The sequence below is a fragment of the Pristiophorus japonicus genome, chromosome 3, assembly GCF_044704955.1.
Source record: "Pristiophorus japonicus isolate sPriJap1 chromosome 3, sPriJap1.hap1, whole genome shotgun sequence".
NCBI classification, from domain to species: Eukaryota; Metazoa; Chordata; class Chondrichthyes; family Pristiophoridae; genus Pristiophorus; species Pristiophorus japonicus.
In genome coordinates this window covers 138,124,058-138,149,106 of record NC_091979.1, presented here as the reverse complement: position 1 = coordinate 138,149,106, position 25,049 = coordinate 138,124,058, and positions in this window count along the sequence as shown.

Sequence of the window (25,049 nt, the reverse complement as noted above, 5' to 3'; positions counted from 1 at the left end):
CAGTGGGCAGAATCCGTATTGCAACTCTGGAAGGAGCTCTTCAGCCACTGGGAAGAGACGATTGAGGAGGATTCTTGTGATGATTTTCCCTGCGGTAGAAAGCAGGGAAACTCCTCTATAATTACCGCAGTCGGATTTGTCGCCTTTCTTGAAGATGGTCACGATTATGGCATAACTGGGATCCCCTGGCATGCTCTCCTCCTTCCAGATAAGAGAGATGACATTTTGGATTCGCGCCAAGAGTACTTCTCTGCCATGCTTGAATACATCGGCAAGGATTCCATCTGCTCCTGAGACCTTTATGTTTTTCAATTGTCAGATGGCCTTTAAAACAACACACCAGGCTGGGATTGTTCCAAGGTAGTGATGGGTAGCATGCTGTGGGATGGAGTCTTCGACACTCACTTCAAAAACAGAGTCTTGGGTGAGGAGATCCTCGAAGTGCTCCTTCCAGTGGGCACTGACTGCTTCTGTGTCCTTAATGAGCACCTCTCCATTCTTGGCTCTCAGTGGAAAAGGACTTTGAGTCCTTGGGCCGTAGATGGTCTTGATCGTGCAAAAGAATCCCCGCACGTCGTGGTTGTCAGCCAGTTGTTGAATATCCTGCACTTTTTCCTCCCACTATCTATTCTTTAGGTCCCAAGTTTTTTGTTGGACCTCAGCCTTCAGTTGTCTGGAGAGCTGCTTTCTTTCCATCGTAGTGTAATGTAGCCAAGTTGGCTGATGATACAAAGATGGGTGGGAAAGCAAATTGTGAGGAGGCCACAAAGAATCTGCAAAGGGATATAGACAGGCTAAGTGAGTGGGCAAACATTTGTCAGATGGAATATAATGTGGGAAAAAGTGAGGTTATTCACTTTGGCAGAAATAATAGAAAAGCAAATTATAATTTAAATGGAGAAAATTTGCAAATTGCTGCAGTACAGAGGGACCTAGGGGTCCTTGTGCATGAAAGATAAAAAGTTAGTATGCAGTACAGAAAGTAATCAGGAAAGCAAATGGAATTTTGACGTTTATTGCAAGGGGATAGAGTATAAAAGCCGAGAAGTCCTGCTACAACTGTACAGGGTATTGGTAAGGCCACACATGGAGTACTGCATACAGTTTTGGTCTCCGTATTTAAGGAAGGATATACTTGCATTGGAAGCTGTTCAGAGAAGGTTCACTAGATTGATTCCGGAGATGAGGGGGTTGACTTATGAAGATAGGTTGAGCAGGTTGGGCCTATACGCATTGGAGTTCAGAAGAATAAGAGGTGATCTTATTGAAACATCTCAGGTAATGACGGGGCTCGACAATGTGGATGCAGAGAGGATATTTCCACTCATAGGAGAAACTAAAACTAGGGGACATAGTCTCAGACTAAGGAGCTGCCCATTTAAAACTGAGATGAGGAGGAATTTTTTCTCTCAGAGGGTTGTAAATCTATGGAATTCTCTGCCCCAGAGAGCTGTGGAGGCTGGGTCATTGAATATATTTAAGGCGGAGTTAGACAGATTTTTGAGCGATAAGTGAGTTATAGGGAGTGGGCAAGGTAGTGAAGCTGAGTCCACGATCAGATCAGCCATGATCTTATTGAATGGCAGAGCAGGCTCGAGGGGCCAGGTGGCCTACTCCTGCTCCTATTTCTTATGTTCTTATGAGTTGTGGTGTTTCCAATTCAAAAATGCCTTGCGTTTGCAGTTTATTAGCTCCTGAATCTCCTGGTCATTCTCATCGAACCAATCAATGTTTTCTGGTAGAGTAACCAAGAGTCTCTTCACAGGTGCTAATTAGGGTGGACTTGAGGGTAGACCAGGCACTAGGGACACTCTGCGGCTCCGGTTCATTGGAAGATATCAGCTTGGCTGTGATGCATTGGCTGAATAGCACTTTCTTTGAGTGCTGCAGCGCTGATTTTTTTGCGGCAGCTTTTCTGTTGCCCCCGCCATTTTGAGGCTACATTGATGCACACAGCAACTGAAACCATGTTAAGCTAACCTGTTTTTAAGTTAAGGATAACAGTGAGGCGATCCATGAGCACCCGACAAAATTACACTGATGGACAAAAAATATTGGCCCAGAAATTCCTCTCGATGTCTTCCCGTGGGCAATTGCCTCCCAACCGGAGAATTTTTACGAAAGTACCTGGTGGTCTAGGAGGCGCCCTGGATTCCGTTGGGGAGGCTTTCTCTTCCCACACTGTGAAGCACGCTCCCATCCAGAGGGTTCCCATGCAGAAGATACAGTCACGTGTGACTGCTCAGCCAATCAGGTTCCCATTAATGAGACTGAGACTCGAGTATCTACGAGTTCTCAGTGCTATTAATGGGAATGAAACCAAACACAAAAAATAAAAAACAGACCACACATATTTAAAATTAATTGAAATTAAAGTTATTATGTCTTATAAAAATAAAATCTTTTCCCGGTTTTTAAAAAAGTATTTTTAATTATGGTTAAAAATAAACTTATGTGCATAAATAGTTGAAGGTGGCAGGGCAGGTTGAGAATGCAGTTAAAAAAGTTTACGGGATCTTGGGCTGCATCAGTTGAGGTATGGAGTACAAAAACATGGAAATTATGATGAACCTGAATAAAACACTGGTTCGACCTCAGTTGGAGTATTGTGTCCAATTCTGGGCACCGCACTTTCGGAAGGATGTGAAGGCCTTAGAGAAGGTGCAGAAAAAATTACAATAATGATTCCAGGGATGAAGGTCTTCAGTTACATGGATAAATTGGAAAACTTGGGATTGTTCTCCTTTGAGCAGAGAAGATTGAGAGGAGATTTGATAGCGGTGTTCAAAATCACCTCTCATTCTTCTCAACGCCAGTGAATACAGGCCCAGTCGATCCAATCTCTCGTCATATGTCAGTCCCGCCATCCCGAGAAACAGTCTGGTGAACCTTCGCAATAATACATCTGCATTAAGACCTCCCTGCTCCTATACTCAAATCCTCTCGCTATGTAGGCCAACATGCCATTTGCCTTCTTTACCGCCTGCTGAACCTGCATGGCAACTTTCAATGACTGATGTACCATGACACCCAGGTCTCGTTGCACCTCCCCTTTTCCTAATCTGCCAGTATTCAGATAATATTCTGCTTTCATGTTTTTGCCACCAAAGTGAATAACCTTACATTTATCCACATTATACTGCATCTGTCATGCATTTGCCCACTCACCTAACCTGTCCAAATCACCCTGCAGTCTCTTAGCGTCCTCCTCACAGCTCACCCCACCACCCAGCTTAGTGTCGTCTGCAAACTTGGAGATATTACACTCAATTCCTTCACCTAAATCATTGATATGCTGAGGTGCATTTGCAGAGAGCTGGCATGGGCTCGACGGGCTGAATGGCCTACTTCCGTGCTGTAACCATTCTATGATTCTACGATTTTAATTACTTTGCATCAGTATTACAGTCAAGTAAATCCCAAGGAAATAAATATTGAATCAGGGACTGGGACTCAATAAAATTAACAAAATTAAATAACAGGAATGAAGAAAATAATGGCACTAAATAGTGAAAATCCCCAGGACCAGATGTTTCCCAGGGTTTTAAAGGAGGTAGGTGAGCACATTGCAGATGCCGTAACTATAACCTTCCAAAGTTCTCTCGATTCAGGAACTGTTCCTTTAGATTGAAAAATTGTGCATGTCAGTCCACTATTTAAGATTGGTGAGAGATGGAGGCCAGTTAGCCTAACATCTGTTGTGGGAAATTAATAGAGTCCATAACTAAGGATAGGGTGACTGAACACCTCGAAAATATTTAGTCGGTCAGAGAGAGCGAGAGAGAGCCAGCATGGATTTGTGAAAGGTACGTCATGCCTGACAAACCTGAATATCAGCGGCTGTCTATGCATGTTATTTATATGGACTTCCAGAAGGAATTTGATAAAGTCCCACATAAGAGATTATTAACTGAGGTAGAAGCCCCTGGAATTGAGGAAAATTATTGACCTGGTTAGGAAATTGCCTAAGTGGCAGAAGACAGATAGCAGTGATAATGGGGAGATACTCTAATTGGCAGGATTTGACTAGTGGTGTCCTGATGGGATCTTTGTTGGGTCCTCAACTATTCACAGTATTTATTAACGACTTAGATGATGGCATAGAAAGCCATATAATCCAAATTTTCCAATGACACAAAGATAGGTGGCATTGTAGGCAGTGTAGATGAAAGCATAACATTTCAAAGGATTATCAAAAGATTATGTGAATGGGAAAAATTGGCAAATGGATTTCTATTTAGGCAAATGTGAGGTCACCCACTTTGGCCCTACAAAGTGTAACATTACACATTTTCCAGAAGGCACAGAAAGAGGCCACAAACTAAAAACTGATTAAAGTGAGTTAGTGCAAACTTTTGGGATGAATTGGACAAAGGGAGAAAAAAGGCACCAGCCTGGGGCAGGTGGTGACTCACCACCAATTAAGGACAATCTCTGTGGTCGAGAAACCAGACTGGGTTTAAGCACAACAACAATGGGGTTGTTACACCTCATAAACCAACTGAAGAGGCCCTGAGCTAATTGGCCAGAGGGGGAAAAACAAATCTCTCTGGAGACTCCAAGTCTGCAAAGAGTCAGAACAACAAAGGGACCCCACCAGGTGTACACTTTTGGAGAACAATGTACTTAAAATGAGGAGTTGTCTTTTTCCTTGTAGTCTCCATGTGCAAATTGGGGACATCCAGATGCTTCATTGCAGTCAGTCAAACAAGATCACCACAAACAACGTATCGATCCAAACACATTATCGGAAACCGCAGCACATCAGGGGATTATTCATAACGTAGATATAAATATGCGAGCTAGAAGCAGTTCTGAATGTGTGATACAGAAGTTAAGCGAAGTACGGAACGGACACGGAAGGAACAGAACTGAAGAGAATGATTCAGATGAGGAAACAACCGGTCAAAGAACCAATGACCACGAACCTACAATCCACGATTACAGCTACGAACTGGATGTGTGATTGTATGTCTTCAGTCAATTCCCTCAGAAGTCTATTTCTGTAGTTTTTAGTTAGTTTTTGCTTATTAAAACTGACAACTAGGTTAAGCCTAAATTTTGTGTCATGTGTTGTCCTTTTCCTATAATTCCTGAAGTCCACGAATCAAGGTAGAGTGTAAAAACAAACACCCTACAGAAATTGGCGACCGCGGGCAGAACCTCGGCGTTTGGAATAGGATCATAGACACAAAACCAGGGCAAGAACCCAAGGGAGGCTTGGTTAAGTCTCAGGCTGGCTAAGGTAGTCAGAGTATTTCTCAAGGGCGGCTATGGCAACCAGCAGAGAAAAGAAACAGTCTTGGGTAGGCTGGAGTAATCCTGGGTTGACAAGGGTAGCCACCGAGAAAGTCGCAGGTAGTCTGCGAAGGGGTCTCAGGGAGACCAAAGTATCTCAAGGACGGCTAGGGAAACTAACAGAGGAAGGAAACAGTCTTGGGTAGGCTGGAGTAATCCCGAGTTACCACACCCATCAGCATCTCCTGAAGCAGAGTGTAAGGGATCACATAGTCACTCTGTAATTGTGCCGGACCACCATTTGGTACGGGTAGGCCGAATTTCTGCTGTCTCAAGGGACACATCAGTTTCGGGGGTCCCGGTGCCTCGGGGTCTCTGGCAGACCAAAGTACTCTCAAGGGCGACTAGGGTAGCCGAAGAGCTCCGGCTGACTAGGGTAGCCACCGGGAGAAGTATTTGCGGGTAGTCTGCGAAGGGGTCTCAGGGAGTTCAGGGGTAATCTCACGGACAGCCAGGGCAGCCAGAGGAGAGAAACAGTCTCGGATAGGCTGGAGTAATCTCGGTTGACTGGGGCAGTCACAGAGCAAAGCCAGTATAGTCGCGGGTAGTCTGCGAAGGGGTCTCAGGGAGGCCAAGGGTGATCTTAAGGGTGATCCCATGAGCGACTAGGGGACCAGGAGAGAAACAGTCTCGGACAGGCAGGAGTAGTCTCGGGTTGACTAGGGTAACCACAGAGAGAAGCCTGAGTAACAGTAACTACAGGTCACTGCGAGGTGGTCTCAGGGGAGACCAAGGTAGTCAGGGGAAATTTCTCAGCCAGAGGCACTGGAAATGGACTCACCGCAGCAAAACGTGGTAGAGCCTGCGCTAAGAGCAGTTGTAGGACGTTCATGGAGGTTAAGGTAGCTGCATACATATGCAACAAATTGGACATTTCAGAGCCATGGGCATGAGAAATGCTGCTCTCTGGGGATTCGCAGGAAAAAGTGGCAGAATGGACAGTCATTAGTAAACATAAAGGGTCAAAAGAGAAGGCGATTTGGCTCATGTGCCTGCAGAAGCAGACACAACTGTTAAGAGAAATGGTAGGACAGCTGGAGGAGGAGAATAAGAAGTTAAAAGGCGAGATTGGCAGTTTCGAGAAAGAAAGGCAGGACCAGGGTATGAAGGAAGAAACGGCGCGGAATCACTTAGAGTATTTACAATGCCAAGTGACTGAGTGCAAAAAGCAGCAGCAAATCTACGTTGAACAAAGTGAAAGGCACTTAGAAAGAGCCAAAGAAGTGGAAGAACAGCTCAAGAAAATCAAGATAGCCTATCAGGTAGTGCAGAAACAGGGTTACGAGAGGGAAGATCACGAACCTTGTAAGGAAAAGATCCACCAGCTAGTGGTAGAGCTAGACGGGGCCAAAGGGATGGTTTATCTCATGGCACTTGGAACAGGCGAGGAAGGTTGGGATCCAGAGGGCAAAGAGTTAGACGATGGACCCAAGTATAGCAAGCAACGGCCGGCTCCTGAGGCACTGGGACTTCTGAAACTGGTGTGCCTTGAGACAGCAGAAATTTAGCCCACCCCCACCAAATGGTGGTCCGGCACCATTACAGAGCGACTATGTGATCCCATACATGCCGCTTCAGCTGCAGGAGATGCTGATGGGAGTGGTAAACTTAAAGCAAGGAGGGGATGCCTCCGTTCATTTTGCCAATATAGAGCAGAGAGAGGGTATAAATAACTGCAACAAGGAGGAGAAAATTAAGTTGACATTGCTCTCGCTGGAAGGGAAGCTTTATCAGAGCTTGTCGACAGCCACCATCATCATAGACACTCCCTCGGAATCGAGGAAGACTTTCTTCCAATATTAACATGAGTTCTTAGGTGGCTGTACATTCCAATACGAGAACCACAGTCTCTGTCACAGGTGGGACATTTAGTCGTTGAGGGAATGGGTGAGTGGGATTGGTTTGCCGCACGCTCTTTCCGCAGCCTGCACTTGATTTCTGCATGGTCTCAGCGATGAGACTCAAGGAGCTCAGCGCCCTCCCGGATACACTTCTTCCACTTAGGGCGGTCTTTGGCCAGGGACTCCCAGGTGTCGGTGGAGATGTTGCACTTTATCAGGGAGGCTTTGAGGGTGTCCTTGTAAAGTTTCCACTGCCCACCTTTGGCTCATTTACCGTGAAGGAGTTCCGAGTAGAGTGCTTGCTTTGGGAGTCTCGTGTCTGGCACGAAAACTATGTGGCCTGCCCAGCAGAGCTGATCAAGTGTGGTCAGTGCTTCAATGCAGGGGACGTTGGCCTGGTCGAGGACGCTAACGTTGGTGCGTCTGTCCTCCCAGGAGATTTGTAGGATCTTGCGAGGACATCGTTGGTGGCATTTCTCCAGTGACTTGAGATGCCTACTGTACATGGTGTCTATTGTACATGGCGCGAATACATGACTTCATCTCTCTCATCTGGATGAAAGAGAGCATGCCGGGAGATCTCAGAGATGCAGTGATCGTGACCATCTTCAAAAAAGGGGACAAATCCGACTGTGGCAACTGAAGAGGAATCTCCCTGCTATCAGCCACTGGGAAAGTCGTCGCTAGAGTCCTGCTCAACCGTCTTCTCCCTGTGGTCGAGGAGCTCCTCCCGGAGTCACAGTGCGGATTTCGTCCCCTATGGGGCACAACGGACATGATTTTTGCAGCGTGACAGCTACAGGAAAAATGCAGGTAACAGCATCAGCCCTTATACATGGCTTTCTTTGACCTTACAAAGGCCTTTGACACTGTCGACCGCGAGCGTCCTCCTCCATTTCGGATGCCTCCAAAGGTACGTCACCATCCTCCGCCTGCTCCATGATGACATGCAGGCCGTGATCCTTACCAACGGATCCATCACATACCCAATCCACGTCCGGACTGGGGTCAAGCAGGGATTGCGTCATCGTCAAAACCCTCGACTCAATCTTCCTCGCTGCCATGCTCCACCTCACAGTTGACAGCCACCAAGTTGGGTGGAGGAACCCCACAGGGTTAAAGGAGGAATTCATGGCAGTGCTAGGGTACAGTCAGGATAATCCGTTCTGGCAGGTAGAACAGACTAGGCAGCAAGTAAACGAATCACCCGATACGGTTGCAGACTGACTGTGGCCTATTTATTTAAGGGCCACTGGAGGAAATCTGGTACGGGCAGATTTAATAGGGGAACCCAGAAACCATTGGCTGAGAACTATAATGGCTAACAGTTTGCCACGGCTCAGAGTAAAGGTCGAAGCATGGTTTGACCCAGACAATCTCCAGAATGCAGAAGCGGGGTGCTGAGAAGATTAACACTAGCTTTTAAGTCCAGTCAAGGGGGGGGAGGAGAAAACTAAAAGGGAAGTGCACAAAGTAAAAGGAGAGGTTAGGCCAAAGAAAGAATGGAGACAAGAGGGAGGTACTGCATGTCGATCTAAAGGAGAGCGTTTTAACTGTGGGAGGTTGGGACACTGGAGCAAGGATTGTGGGCTCTCTAAAGGAGGGAAGCCAGGGTACAAGGGTGCTGAGGCAGAAAAAGGTCAGAAAAAGGTAGCCGACAACCCAGCACAGATTTCAGTGGCCGCATTACAGCTGGTTATGGGCACGGGCGGAGGAAAGCTGGACGCAGCAGTGGGAGAGCAGGGACCCAATGCATCGGCACCCCCGCTTTGACGTTGCGCCCAGCCAGAATACCTGTGTCCGCTCATATATGATGAGTGGGGCAGGCCATGTGTGGATGTGAAGGTGGAAGGCGTTAAGGGAAGGTATCTGGTAGATACAGGAGCCTCTAGCATGGTTGTCCACTCACCGAATCCGACCACTTCCCTGTGGCCGAATGGAGTCCCATTCACACTGGCGGGTTTTACGGGTAATGAACAGGCTGGGGCAGTGTCAAAACCTTAACCATAGAGTTAGGACATAATAAAATGGGAATGTATTTTACTGAAGTGGGAACAGCCCAGTTCGGGAGTTCTCAGGGCCGACTACATGTTGGCACACCATGCCATAGTGGATATGAAAAACAATTGTCTATGGGGGGAAGTTGATGCAGATAGGATGGATGAGATCGTAGTGATTCCCAGGGACAGTACAGACAAAGGCAGCACCTGCACGATGAAGCGAAAGGGAGATATGACTTATTAAAATTAGTCGATAACCTTCCGGCCAAGTATCAAGGGTATGTACGAGAGAATATGGATGCATTTGTAAAGCACAAGCAAGATTGCAGGAGGGTAACTGGGGTCGAGGTGAAGATAGATGGTGATCCGATGTCACAGAAACAGTATAATTTTCCCTGGGAAACAGAAAGGGATTTGCAAATTGCTATAAATTCCCTGGTGGATCAAGGTGTGTTGAGGACCATAGCCACACATGCAAACTCACCCCGATGGCCAGTAAAAAAGCCCGATAAGTCATGGAGGGCCACGGTAGATGACCAAGTCCAAAATAAGAATATTCCGGCCTGTGCACCCACGATAGGAGTGGTAACAGATTTGATCGGGAGTATTCCTGCAGCCGCTACAACTTTCACCATGCTGGACATTTCAAATGGGTTTTGGTCCATTCTCCTGAGACAGGAGGACCAGTATAAATTTGCCTTTACCTTTAATGGTCAGCAGTACATGTGGACATGTCTTCCACAAGGGTTTCACAATAGTCCCTCGACCTTTCACCAGAGTATGACCGAGGCACTAAAAGATTTTCGTTAGCCAGATCGATTGATCCAATATGTGGACAACCTGTTGTTATTCTCCGAAAGTGCAGAGGACGACAGGCCATTATTGAGTGTGTTATATATGTGGACCTATATTTACTCTGTACAGCAACCAGAGGGCTCTTCCCCTGGAGTCCCAAGGGTTCCCATAATCCCTTGGGAGCACAGGTATTTAAGGAGGCTTCACAGGTTGGAGAGGCACTCTGGAGACCTGCAATAAAAGACTAAGGTCACACTTTACTTTGAGCTCACAGTGTTCAGTCTGACTCTTTCTCTATACACAACATCTGGCGACGAGATAGAGATAGCGAACCCAAAGATGCAGAGAACAGTGGGCATCCTGGAGAAATTTTCGGAGGGAAATGATTGGGAAACTTTTGTGGAGCAACTCGACCAATACTTCGTGGCCAATGAGCTAGATGGGGAAGAGAGCGCTGCCAAACGAAGGGTGATCCTCCTCACCGCTTGTGGGGCACCAACGTATGGCCTCATGAATAATCTGCTCACTCCAGCGAAACCCACGGAGAAATAGTACGATGATTTGTGCACACTGGTCCGGGAGCATTTGAACCCGAAGGAAAGCATTCTGATGGCGAGGTACCGGTTCTACATCTACAAAAGGTTTGAAGGCCAGGAAGTGGCGAGTTATGTCGCCGAGCTAAGACGCCTTGCAGGACATTGCGAATTTGAAGGACATTTGGAGCACATGCTCAGAGACTTTTTCATACTTGGCATTGGCCACAAAACCATACTTCGCAAACTTTTCACTGTAGAGATTCCAACCTTGAGTAAAGCCATAGTGACAGCCGAGGCGTTCATTGCCAGCAGTGACAATGCAAAGCAAATCTTTAAGCACACAAGTGCTGCTGCAACTGCTGTGAACAAAGTGATGTTGTTTTCAAATCATAATGTACAGGGCAGATCACACATACCTGCAGCTGCACGTCCCCAGATGACTCAGAGTTCACCATCAAGGGTGATGAATGCAAGGTCATTAACACCTTGTTGGCGCTGTGGGGGTGATCATCGTTTCCATTCATGCTGATTCGAAGAGTACGTTTGCAAGAGCTGTGGAACAATGGGACACCTCCAACGAGTGTGCAGGCAAGCTACAAAGCCTGTTAAAACTGCAAACCACCATGTTGCAGAGGAGGACAGATCCACGGAGGATCACAACGAACCAGCGCCTTGGATCGAGGAGACAGAGGTACATGGGGTGCACACATTCACCACGAATTGTCCCCCGATAATGCTGAATGTTAAACTAAATGGACTCCCAGTGTCAATGGAGCTGGACACGGGCACAAGCCAGTCCATCATGGGCAAAAAGACTTTCGAAAGGTTGTGGTGCAACAAGGCCTCAAGGCCAGTCTTAACTCCAGTTCGCACAAAACTAAGAGCTTACACAAAATAACTGATTCCTGTAATCGGCAGGGCTACTGTAAAGGTCTCCTACGATGGAGCGGTGCACAAGCTACCACTCTGGGTGGTATCGGGCGATGGTCCCATTCTGCTCAGCAGGAGCTGGCTGGGAAAGATGCGTTGGAACTAGGACGACGTCCGAGCGCTATCGCCCACTGACGACACTTCGTGTGCCCAGGTCTTAAACAAATTTCATTCATTGTTCAAATAAGGCATCGGGAAATTCCAAGAAGCAAAAGTGCAGATCCACCCCCTATCCAGCACAAGGCCAAAGCAGTACCGTACATGATGAGAGAAAGGGTAGAGATCGAGCTAGACCGGGCATCATTTCACCAATCGAGTTCAGTGAGTGGGCCAGTCCTATTGTCCAAGTCCTCAAGGGAGACTGCACCGTCAGAATCTGTGGCGCTTACAAAATAACTATCAATCGTTCCTCCCTGCAGGACCAATACCCACTACCAAAGGCTGACGATCTCTTTGCAACGCTGCCGGGAGGAAAGACGTTCACGAAGCTGGATCTGACTTCAGCTACATGATGCAAGAACTGGAGCCCTCAGCTGCATCAACACACACAAAGGTATTTTTGTTTATAACTGATGCCTGTTTGGAATCTGATCGGTGGCGGCGATATTCCAGAGAAACATGGAAAGCTTACTGAAGTCGGTCCAGCACACCGTGGTCTTCCAGGATGACATCTTGGTCACAGGTCGGAACACAGTCGACCTGGAGGAGGTTCTTAGTTGACTCAACTGCGTGGGGCTCAGGTTAAAATGCTCAAAGTGTGTTTTCCTGGCGCCTGAAGTGGAGTTCTTGGGCAGGAGGATTGCGGCAGACGGCATCAGGCCCACCAATGCAAAGACGGAGGCAATTGAGAATGCACCGAGGCAGCAGAATGTGACGGAGCTGCGGTCATTTCTGGGACTCTTGAACTATTTTGGTAACTTCTTACCGGGTCTCAGCACACTGCTGGAACCACTACATGTCTTACTATGAAAAGAGGGCAAATGGGTTTGGGGCAAAAGACAAGAAAATGCCTTTGTAAAAGCAAGAAAATTGGTATGCTCAAACAAATTACTTCTGTTGTATGATCCATGTAAGCGTTTGGTACTAGCATGTGATGCATCGTCATATGGTGTCGGGTGTGTATTGCAACAAGCTAATGATTTAGGGAAACTGCAACCGGTTGCTCATGCATCCAAGAGTCTGTCTAAGGCTGAGAGAGCCAACAGCATGATTGAAAAAGAAGCTTTACCTTGTGTCTATGGGGTAAAGAAAATGCATCAATACCTGTTTGGGCTAAAATTCGAATTGGAAACTGACTGTAAGCCACTTATATCCCTGTTTTCCAAGAGTAAAGCGATAACTACCAACGCATCGTCCTGCATCCAGAGATAGGCGCTCACGTTGTCCGCATACAACTATGCCATCCGCCACAGGCCAGGCACAGAAAATTGCATCGATGCTCTCAGTAGGCTGCCATTGCCCACCAAGGGGGTGGAAATGGCGCAGCCCGCAGATCTAGGCATGGTTATGGAAGCATTTGAGAGTGAGCAATCACCCGTCACTGCCCGGCAGATCAAAACCTGGACAAACCAGGTGAGCTTCATGGGAGCTGGTCCAGTGTCCCGTGGAAATGCAAGAAGAGATAAAGCCGCTCCAGTGGCGCAAAGATGAAATGTCTATACAGGGAGACTGCCTTCTGTGGGGCAATCGAGTAGTGGGCACCAAGAAGGGCAGAGACACCTTCATCAATGACCACCAGGCATCGTAATGATGAAAGCAATAGCCGGATCCAACGTGTGATGGCCCGGTATCGATGCGGACTTAGAGTCCTGCATTCAGAGATGTAATACATGCTCGCAGTTAAGCAATGTACCCAGGGAGGCGCCGCTAAGTTTATGGTCTTGGCCCTCCAAACCATGGTCTTGGGTACACGTCGACTATGCAGGCCCGTTCTTGGGTAAAATGTTCCTTGTGCTTGTAGACGCATACTCCAAGTGGATTGAATGTGAGATAATTTGAGTACAAGGGCAGGGAGGTGTTGCTACAATTGTACAGGGCCTTGGTGAGGCCACACCTGGAGTATTGTGTACAGTTTTGGTCTCCTAACCTGAGGAAGGACATTCTTGCTATTGAGGGAGTGCAGCGAAGGTTCACCAGACTGATTCCCGGGATGGCGGAACTGACCTATCAAGAAAGACTGGATCAACTGGGCTTGTATTCACTGGAGTTCAGAAGAATGAGAGGGGACCTCATAGAAACGTTTAAAATTCTGACGGGGTTAGACAGGTTAGATGCAGGAAGAATGTTCCCAATGTTGGGGAAGTCCAGAACCAGGGGACACAGTCTAAGGATAAGGGGGAAGCCATTTAGGACCGAGATGAGGAGGAATTTCTTCACCCAGAGAGTGGTGAACCTGTGGAATTCTCTACCACAGAAAGTTGTTGAGGCCAATTCACTAAATATATTCAAAAAGGAGTTAGATGAAGTCCTTACTACTAGGGGAATCAAGGGGTATGGTGAGAAAGCAGGAATGGGGTACTGAAGTTGCATGTTCAGCCATGAACTCATTGAATGGCGGTGCAGGCTAGAAGGGCCGAATGGCCTACTCCTGCACCTATTTTCTATGTCTATGTTTCTATAATGTTGGCTAGCACATCCGCTGCCACTACTGAAAGCCTGCGGGCCATGTTTGTCACTCACGGCTTACCCGATTTCCTGGTGAGAGATAAGGGGCCATGTTTTACCAGTGCTGAGTTCAAAGAATTCATGACTCGTAATGGGGTCAAACATGTAACATCTGCCCTGTTTAAACCAGCGTCAGAGGGTCAGGCAGAGAGAGTAGTGCAAACCATCAAGCAAGGCTTGAAGAGGGTAAGTGAAGGCTCACTGCAGACTCGCCTATCCCGAGTCCTGCTTAGCTACCGCACGAGACCCCACTCACTCACTGGAATCCCACCTGCTGAACTGCTCATGAAAAGAGCACTTAAGACAAGGTTCTCGTTTGTTCACCCTGATCTACATGAACAGGTAGAGAGCAGGCAGCTTCAACAAGTGCATACCATGATAGCGCAAATGTGTCACGCGAGATTGAAATCAATGATCCTGTATTTGTATTAAATTATGGGCAAGGTCCCAAGTGCCTTCCCGGCACTGGCATGGCCAAAGAGGGGAGCAGGGTGTTTCGGGTCAAACTTTCAAATGGACTCATTCACCGGAAGCATTTGGACCAAATCAAACTCAGATTCACGGACTATCCTGCGCAACCCACCTTGGACCCTATCTTTTTTGATCCCCCACCATACACACCAGTGGCAACCGGCACCACGGTTGACCACAAAGCAGAACCCATCATCCACAGCAGCCCAGCAGGGCCCAACACACCAGGCAGCCCAGCAAGGCAAGCTGCACAGCAGCCCAGCGATGGCCCAATAAATGATTGAACAACACCAGCTTTCACACTGAGACGATCAACCAGGGCAAGAAGGGCCCCAGATCGACTCACATTTTAAATAGTTACACTATTGACTTTGGAGGGGAGTGTTGTTATATATGTGGACCTATATTTGCTCTGTACAGCCATCGGAGGGCTCATCGCCTGGAGTCCCAAGGGATCCCATAATCCCTTGGGAGCACAGATATTTAAGGCGACTTCACAGGTTGGAGAGGCACTCTGGAGATCTGCAATAAAAGACTAAGGTCACACTTTACTTTGAGCTCACAGTGTTCAGTCTGACTCTTTCTCCATACACAACAGAATGGAATCTTGATAGGTTATTAAAATGAACCAAGGCCAAAGTGTTTGAGTATATAAAACTGAAGTTGGATCAAGGCCGAACATTTTGTTGTTGTAAAAAGCATTGGTTTGTCAGGAAATGTACTATTTATTGTAAAAAGGAATGTAATCTGGAGTTTTGACTGAAGGCTGCAATACACCCAAAAAGGCTCATGAAAAAGAAGAAATCACCGAGAGACATGTCTCTGTGTTTATATTAAAGAGACAACAAAGGAGGGTGTGTAAGGTTACACATGTTCCAGAAGGCATAGAAAGAGGCCACAAACTAAAAACTGATTAAAGTGAGTTAATGCAAGCTTTTGGGATGAACTGGACAAAGGGAGAAAAAGGGTGCTAGCCTGGGGCAGGTGGTGACTCACCACCAATAAACGACAATCTCTGCGGTCGTGAAACCAGACTGGATTTAAGCATAACAACAGTATGATTGTTACATTTCATAAACTAACTTGAGAGGCCCTGAACTGATTGGCCAGAGGGGAAAAAACAATCTCTCCGGAGACTCCAAGTCTGCAAAGAACCAGAACAACAAAAGGACCCCACCAGGTGTACATTTTTGGAGAACAATGTACTTAAGATGAGGAGTTGTCTTTTGCCTTGTAGACGCCGTGTGCAAATTGGGGACATCCAGAACCATCACTGCAGTCAGTCAAGCAAGATCACCACAAACAACATATCAATCCAAACACATTATCGGAAACCGCAGCGCATCAGGGGATTATTCATAATGTAGATATAAATATGAGAGCTAGAAGCAGCTCAGAATGTGTGGTACAGAAGTGAAGCGAAGTACGGAACGGACACGGAAGGAACAGAACTGAAGAGAACAATCCAGAAGAGGAAACAACCGGTCAAGGAACCAATAACCACGAACCTATAATCCACGATTGCAGCTACGAACTGGATGTGTGATTGTATGTCTTCAGTCAATTCTCTCAGAAGTCTATTTCTGTAGTTTTTAGTTAGTTTTTGCTTATTAAAACTGACAACTAGGTTAAATCTAAATTTTGTGCCACGTGTTGTCCTTTTCCTATAATTCCCGAGGTCTACGAATCAAGGTGGAGTGTAAAAACAAATATCCTACAAAAGGATAGAACAGGATATTTTCTAAATGGTAAAAACCTAAAAATAGTAGAGGTCCAAAGAAACTTGGGGGTCCAAGTACATAGATCATTAAAATGTCATGAACAGTACAGAAAATAATCAACAAGGCTAATGGCTAGAGGACTAGAATATACGGGGTTAGAAGCTATGCTGCAGTTACACAAAGCCCTGTTTAGACCACACCTGGAGTACTGTGAGCAGTTCTGGGCACCACATCTTAGGAAGGATATATTGGCCTTGGAAGGAGTGCAGCATAGGTTTACCAGAATGATACCCGAACTTCAAGAGATAAATTTGAGGAGTGATTACACAAACTAGGGTTGTATTCCCTAGAATTTAGAAGGTTAAGAGGCGATCTGATCGAATTTTTCAAGATATTAAGGGTAATAGAAAAGGTAGGTCAAAATAAACTATTTCTACTGGTTGGAGATTCTGGGGGCTGAAAGTGCCCCTTTTTTAAGAGTAGTTAAACTCTCCGACGATCAGGACTTTTTGATTTTTTCAGGTGGAGAAGGTATTCGTCCCACTCCTGTGCGAACGGCAGTAATGACATCATTAGAGTGTGCACCGTCTGGTACCCGCCCCGGAACCGACTTTGCCCTCAATCGATCGACCACTTGTTGGTGGCCCCGACAGCTTCGCGTGGTGGGAACCTGCCAGTGGTTGGCGGCACGTCCACCCTTAAAGTGAAGGGCGCACTACCCAGCCACCATTTTATTTTAATTGTCGGTCAACTCTGCAATCAGCCCGACAATGGTGGCCACGTGTTCGGCCAGGCCGCAAATAAGCTGCCCCGCACCCCCTCTTGGGTGCCGGGCCACTGGCCTGGCTGAAGCTGTCCCTTGTGGCCGAGTAGGCACCAAGTAGGCCTCGCAACGTCCCTCTCCTTTAAGTGAAGGGGAGGGCCATAGCTAAATGTCAGCATGCCGCGGCACATCAGCGTCGCGCTGATCTCATCAGCATCATGCTGATGTGCTCACCGCGGCACTGATGACACTGCCCTCCTTCTGCCCCGCACCAAACTTGCTTCCACCCCTCTGCTGACCCAAAGACCGCCCGATGATTTTTCAAAAGTAAAGCTGGCAATTTCCCTCTATTCCCTGACCCATCGATTCGGCCGGTAATTCACCAGATAATTCGAATTAACCGAGGGCAATTCCGGTCCCTGGGATTAGGGGGCATAGTCCAAAATTAGAGCCAGACGTTTCAGAAGTGAAATTACGACACATTTCTAGGGTGGAGAAGTTTGGAACTCTCTTCTACAAACAACAAATGATGCTAGATCAATTGTTAATTTTAAATCTGAGATTGATAGATTTTTGTTAACCAAAGGTATTAAGGGTTGTGGGCCAAAGGTGGAGTTAGGTCACAGATCATGATCTCATTGAATGGCAGAACATGCTCAAAGGGCTCAATGGCCTACTTCTGTTTCTACGTTCCTCTTTTCCTGTGAAGGGCAACTGTCAGGCCACCCCAGCTCATTGATGTGAAGCCCAAGCCATTTTAACTCCCAGGCTTCAATTAAAGATACGAGGCCTGACTTTCACCAGAACCCATTGTCAATAACTTCTGGTCGGTGGGCATGAAGTTGAGCAAGGAAGCTGTGGCCAGGGACTCCTTGGAATAATCCCAGGCAGTCAGGTAAATGGTGGGTGAGTATACTCATTTTTAGTTGCAGAGCTTTGGGAGGATCCAATAAATGAAGGTTCCAACACTAGGATGATACTCTGAACTGGAAGTCAACTCAGTTCAGAGTAACTTCGTGCTGGGCCAGGAAACCAAATGGAAATATTTTCAGGAGAGGGGATCAAAGAAAAACCTAAATGAAAATATCTTTCTTCACACAAAGGTAGTGGAAATCTGTAACTTTTTCCCCCCAAAAAGCTGTTGATGGTTCGTCAATTTTGTAAAGCAAGGGTATTATGGGTTACAGAACCAAGGTGGATAGATGAAGTTAAGATACAGATAAGCCATGATCTAATTGAATAGGGGAACAGGTTCAAGGAGCTGAATGGCCTACTCCTGTTCCTACATTTCTATGTTCCCATTTCATAGCAATATAACAAGCAGTATAACAAGCAAATTGATGAATTACTCTTTTGACTGCATCCAGTTCATAATTTTAAGCAATTTAACTATGTCAGTGTGCCAGACTGCAGCGTTTTCATGGACATTATTAATTGCTAGATTTGACAGTTAGTGTGGTTGCTGGGCCAGAAAGTATACAGGAATCTATTAAACATTAAGGAGTGGGACTTGCAATGGTAGAGGGAGTATCAAAGGAACAGTATCGATCTCTCATAGCTACCATGTCTCCTGATGTGTTGTTACAAATTGTTTAGTGTGTATGGTGTATCACAGTAACAACACAAGATGAATGTTCCCATCAGCAAGCAGCAGTGTGGACAGTGTTTCCTTGGTAACATATTTTTATGCCAGATGTTGGTTCCTCCAACATTAAAGACATAGTTCAATTAATTACTTTAGACTAAATATGGACTGGAAATGTAGACAAATTGTTGCAAACACCAGAAAGGCACAGAATAATATACACAGTTCAAATGTAACTGGGGAATATGGAAAAAGAACTTTACTCATGTGAAATCATAGCTTTCATTGTGCAAGGAGTTTGTTTAAAAAAAAACACTGCAGAACAAATGCCAGACTATTGACACCTTGGGAAACCTTGTGGAGTGGGTGATATTGCTTATCAAACGTTCACTTGGATCAAAAACTCTTTCCTGGAACTTTACACTTTAGGCATGATTTCGATCTGTGTTCATTGCATTGCTATTTTGTTTTTGCCCACAGTTTGAGGGTTAATCTGTTTTTGATAATGCCGTGGCAGTCATGGAATTTGTTTTACATTTTTTTCATATTATCGGATTTCATGGTCATGCCAGTTTGCTGAAATTATTACCAAATAAACAGTTGAGCCATTGTAAATGTTAGTGAATTCATTTATTGCAGTAAACTGCCTAAATCAGGAAACATCCTTCCCTCAGTCATCATTCATTCATAGGCAAACCCTCGAAGTCGAGAAAGACTTGCTTCCACTCTAAAAGTGAGTTCCCAGATGACTTTACAGTCCAATACGGGAATTACAGTCTCTGTCACAGGTGGGACAGACAATCGTTGAAGGAAAGTGTGGGTGGGGAGTCTGGTTTGCCGCACGCTCCTTCCGCTGCCTGCACTTGTTTTCTGCATGCTCTCAGCGATGAGACTCAAGGTGCTCAGCGCCTTCCCGGATGCTCTTCACCAATTAGAGCGGTCCAGGAATTCTCAGGTATTGGTAGGGATGTTACACTTTATTAAGAAGGCTTTGAGGGTGTCTTTGAAACATTTCCTCTGCCCACCTGGGGATCACTTGCCGTGTAGGAGTTCCGAGTAGAGCGCTTGCTTTGGGAGTCTTTTGTCAGGCATGTGGAAGATGTGGCCTGCCCAAACGAGTTGGTCAAGTGTGGTCAGTGCTTCAATGCTGGGGATGTTGGCCTAATCAAGAACACTGATATTGGTGCGTCTATCCTCCCAGGGGATTTGTAGGATTTTGCGGATACAACGTTGGTGGCATTTCTCCAGCGATTTGAGGTTTCTACTGGATATGGTTCATGTCTCTAAGCCATATAGGAGGGTGGATATCACTACAGTCCTGTAGACCATAAACTTGGTGCCAGATTTGAGGTCCTGGTCTTCGAACATTCTCTTCCACAAGCGACCGAAGGCTGTGCGAGCACACTGGAGGCAGTGTTGGACCGCGTCGTCGATGTCTACACTTGCTGATAGTAGGCTCCTGAGTTATGGAAAGTGGTCCACGTTGTCCAAGGCCGCGCCATGGATTTTGATGACTGGGGGAGCATTGTTGTGTGGCAGGGTCAGGTTGGTAGCGGACCTTTGTCTTATAGATATTTAGTGTAAGGCCCATGCTTTTGTACACCTCGGTGAAGATGTTGACGATGGCTTGGAGTTCAGCCTCTGAATGTGTGCAGAGCAAGTGTCGTCCACATACTGCAGTTCGATGACAGAGGATGAGATGGTCTTGGATGTGGCCTGGAGGCGAAGAAAGTTGAACAGGTTCCCACTGGTTCTTTCGTTTAGTTCCACTCTAGCGGGGAGCTTGTTGAGTGTGAGATGGAGCATTGCAGTGAGGAAGATCGAGAAGAGGGTTGGCGTGATGACACAGACCTGCTTAATCCCGGTCCGGACGTGGATTGGGTGTGTGGTGGACCCAATAGTCAGGATCATGGCTTGCATGTCGTCATGGAGCAGGCGGAGGATGGTAACAAACTTTTGGGGGCAGCCTAAATGGAGGAGGACGCTGCATAGTCCCTCGCGATTTACAGTGTCAAAGGTCTTTTGTGAGGTCAAAGAAGGCCATGTACAAGGGTTGGTGCTGTTGCCTGCATTTCTCTGGCTGCTGTCACGTCATAAAGATCATGTCTGTTGTACCCCGTAGTGGACGGAATCCGCATTGTGAATCTGGGAGGAGCTCTTGAGCCACAGGGAGAAGATGGTTGAGGAGGATTCTAGCGATTACTTTCCTATAGATTCCTCTGTAGTTGCCGTAGTCGGACTTGTCCCCTTTTTAAAAGATGGCCACGATTACGGCGTCTCTTGAGATCTCCAGGCATGCACTCTTCCTTCCAGATGATAGAGATAAGGTCATGCATTCGCGCCAATAGTGCCTTAGTACTTTAGTGCCTCAGCGGGGATTCCATCTGCTCTTGATGCCTTGTTGTTCTTGAGCTGAAAGATGACCTTTTCTACCTTGTGCAAGGCTGGGGTTTTGCTGAGGTGGTGGCAGGTAGCATGCTGCGGGATGGAGTCGAGGGCACTCGAGTCAAAGGCAGAGTCTCGATTAAGGAGATCTTCAAAGTGCTCCTTCCAGCGGGCCCTGACTGCCTCAGGTCCTTGATGAGTGTCTCCTCGTTCTTGGTCAGTAGTGAGGTGGGGCCTTAGGTGCTTGGGCCGTAGGTGGACTTAACTGCGATGAGACATCACTACACAAGCACAGACATCCCGTGCTGAGTAACAACAGGTGAGCAAAAGGGCTACAATTTACTTTCGTTCTCAGAAAATTGTGATACTTTAAAACAATCTTAGCACATTAGCTGGAACATTATCTTGAGTCTAGTGTAATGTGCCAAAATGTCTTTGTGCCAAAATGTCTTTGACCTTATTCAATTGCCATGAAATGTATTACTTTTCTTCGAACTGCTACAAAAGATAAATAATGTTCTTTACAGCTGAACTGTAATGTTTAATATCAAATGGTTTTTTGGCATTTTATTCTCTTTGTGAAATTGTTAGTGGCGCTCTGTAATTTAACATAAAGAAGAAACTTCCCGGACATTCTACAAAGAATGGCAATGATAATTGTTTACTGATTTAGGGTTGCTCAAACTTGAAGATATTCTCCCAGGTTCAATAACACTGGTCATGCCCATGAACGGACCCTATATCCTTTACATTCAGGGGTTAACCCATACTGTCCAATATCTGGTAATATGCTAACATAGCCCAGATATATAAGTCCACTTTGTTATATAAACTGGATATCATGATCCTCACATGATCCTCATCATGTGCTCTTCTCCAATCGTCTGAAAGGCAGCAACGATGCACATTCTGGTGAGACAACATCAATGTAAAGTCATAAAGCTGATTTATTTTGCACAGTGCACATGACTGAACAAACCTCGAATATGTTTATACTGTTTCTTGTAACATGCAAAATAATAAAACACAGTACATTATCTGATTAGTGGGCTAAACACTAAATTGAATTTCTGCCGGATTTCTCCCAGTCGCCTGCTGTAACAGTGGTAGAAGATCCATGGAATCTCCATTAGTAACACAGCATTTACACCATGAGCTAAAAATTCGGGTGCACCACGTTTGGGGGCGGTAACTCTCGCGAGGTGCAAGATTTTGTACCAGGCACAGAAGTCTCGCCTCTAGCGAGAAATTGGGGTTACTGCCCCTGAAAGAAATGGAGCACTAAATCAAGCACTCCACTTCATTTCTGGGGTGGTAGCAGGGCCGATAACTCGGGAGCGGGATGCAGCGCTACGCACTGGGCTGCGTGGCGCTGCCATGTAAGATGGGCTCGTCCCTGAATTAAAGAGCAGGGGCCAAGCTGCATATTCTGCATTAATGAAAGAGTCCCATCTGGACCATCGGGGAGCAGAATGCCAGGTTGACCGATCGCGGCATGGACCCCAAGAAGAGCCGACCACCTCCCCTTTAACTTTCGTCCCGCTAGTGGCGGCTTGCCCTGAAGCTGTCATTTTCATCGCCCGACACAGCTTCAGAGGGCGATATCCAATTTAGGGCCCGGAGCGCTGATGGCGCACTGTGCATGGTGATGACCCAGCATCACCGGGCGCAGCAGAGAGGGGCGCTATGTGTTACCGCCACTGCTAAACTCCCGCCAAATTTAGCGGGAGTTGTTAGCGGCGCTGCTACTGGTCGCAAAGCCATTTATGCCCCTGGGGGTGCTAACGAGTGGCTCAAATGACCAAATATCTCCTTCTCATATTTGCAGGCTGTCTCCATATCTTCCATGTAGCTTAAAGAACTTTCTCCAGACACTGGTGATACTCATTCCCCCTTGGCTGAGAATTTAAGTAGATTCATCAGATGCATTGCCCTAAACGTGTTCAATTTTAAGGACCCAATGACTGAATTTGTCAATTGATTTAGAAAATCCATTTTAGGCATTGCTACTCCATAGGCTGACAGAATATGGTTTTGAGACTATGAGGTTGTGGGGGCATTTTTCCACAGTTACTTTATGCTCTAAAGAACCTCCAACGTGGTCAAGATGGTTCAGCCTGTGTTTAGCGCAAGGCACCACCTTGGTAAAGGAGTTGATGCATGTGCTCGGAACATAGTGCAGCAGCGAGGATTAGTGCTGCATGAGGGGCGAGGCTCTGATCGCACAGCCTCTTCAGAGGAGGAGAAGGAAAAGCAGGAGGAGCATCAGCTGAAAGATGAGGAGGAGGAGGGAAAGAAGAACCTGCGGTCCAGATCCCACAAGCACCAGAGCACATTGCTTCCCAGGAGGCCAAGGCTGGTCTCAACATGACCAGATTTACAACTTCAGACATTACACCCATAAGGCTGCCAAATGCTGTGCCAGGTTCACACCATCGGCTCGTGCTCACTTGTGACTTGTGAGATACCAGGTAACATCACTACTCTATCTCATGTGGGACCCACCGAGGTGTGGGTATCTGCGCTGGTGCTGGGTGTCTGGTGATGGTGTGCCCTCAGAGGTTGGAGGCTGCTCTGAGGAGTCGTCTTACTCTTCCTCCTGGATAGTGGGGGTGGGAGGGGGTTCACTTGATGGATCTGTAGGAGAGCAAAGAGCTGAGTTAGATATATAGGGCCCAATTTTCCCCAACCCCTTTTTTCAGCGCACTTACCCTAAATGCGCCGACTTTGCGCGCTGGAAATGGCGCCGGAAAAAGTGGCCCCATCATGCCCGTTCTGTCGAGTCTTCGGTGTCTCAGCATGATCTCAAACTTTTTGATAGACAGTTCCAAATTAAATTTTCTTTCCAATGAGTCCAAACAGTGTGGGTGGTTTCCTACGAACTTTGCAACCCTTCAACGTAGAACCCGGGCAGAAAGAGGCTGTCTACGTTGCAGCCTTCCCTCCTTTTTCTCCTCCTCCTCTTCCTCCTCTCCTCCTCATGCTCCTGCTCCTCAACTTTGCGCCTGATAGGTGGTGGCAAGGGCTGTTCCCTCATAATGTCTAAGGTTATGCAGCATGCAGCATGCCACCACAAATCTTGAGACCCATTCAGCTGAGTTTTGCAGAGTCTCCAGATTAATCCAGTCAGCATAAGCGTTGCTTGAGGATGCCAACGGTAAGCTCGATAAGATACATTATGATAGCATGGCTCTTGTTGTATGCCTGTAGTGCACAAGCGTGCAGGTTATGGACTGGAGTCATGAACCATGTTATGAATGGATAACTCTTGTCCCCCAGTAGCCACCCTTTGGTTTGCCGTGGTGCTTCAAATACAGCTGGCACAGTGGACTGCCAGAGAATGAATGAATTGCGACTGCTGCCAGGACACCGGACATTGATCTGCATGATGTGCTGCCTGCGGTCACACACCAGCTGCACATTGAGGGAGTGGAATCCTTTTTGGTTCAGGTACATAGCCACGTTCACATGAGGCGCACGCAAAGCAATGTGCATGCAGTCAATGGCACCCTGCAACATGGAGAAGCCTGCAATCTTTGAAAATCCTCATGCTCGCTCCGGCTGACAAGAGGGATTGAGATGAAGTTGTCTCTCTTCACACAGAGAGCCTCAGTGACCTCCCTTATGCAGCAGTGCACTGCAAATTGCGAGATGTTGCTTATATCTCCAGCAGCAGCTTGGTCGGAGTCAGATGCACAGAGCCATGGTCAACTTGACAGCCATAGGCAATGCAGTCCTTGCCCTGCTCTGAGTTTGGAGTTGTGGCTGCAGCAATTGGCAGATTTCAGTCACAACCTCTTTTGTGAAGCGCAGATGTCTCAAGCACTGGTCATCATTGAAATTCAGGTACGAGAATTGCTCCCTGAACACCTTCTGAGGATACGGCCTCCTGCTGAGAGCCTACCTCCTCTTCCTCCTCCCTCTTCTAGCAGTTTGTCATGCTCTGCGTGGCCTCTGTTCATTTTTCCAGTCATGTTCAATGCCAAGATAAAGTCATACTAGACCACCCATGTCTCAAAGTAACTGGTTTGTGTACACCGTAGCTAATTAAATGGTGCTA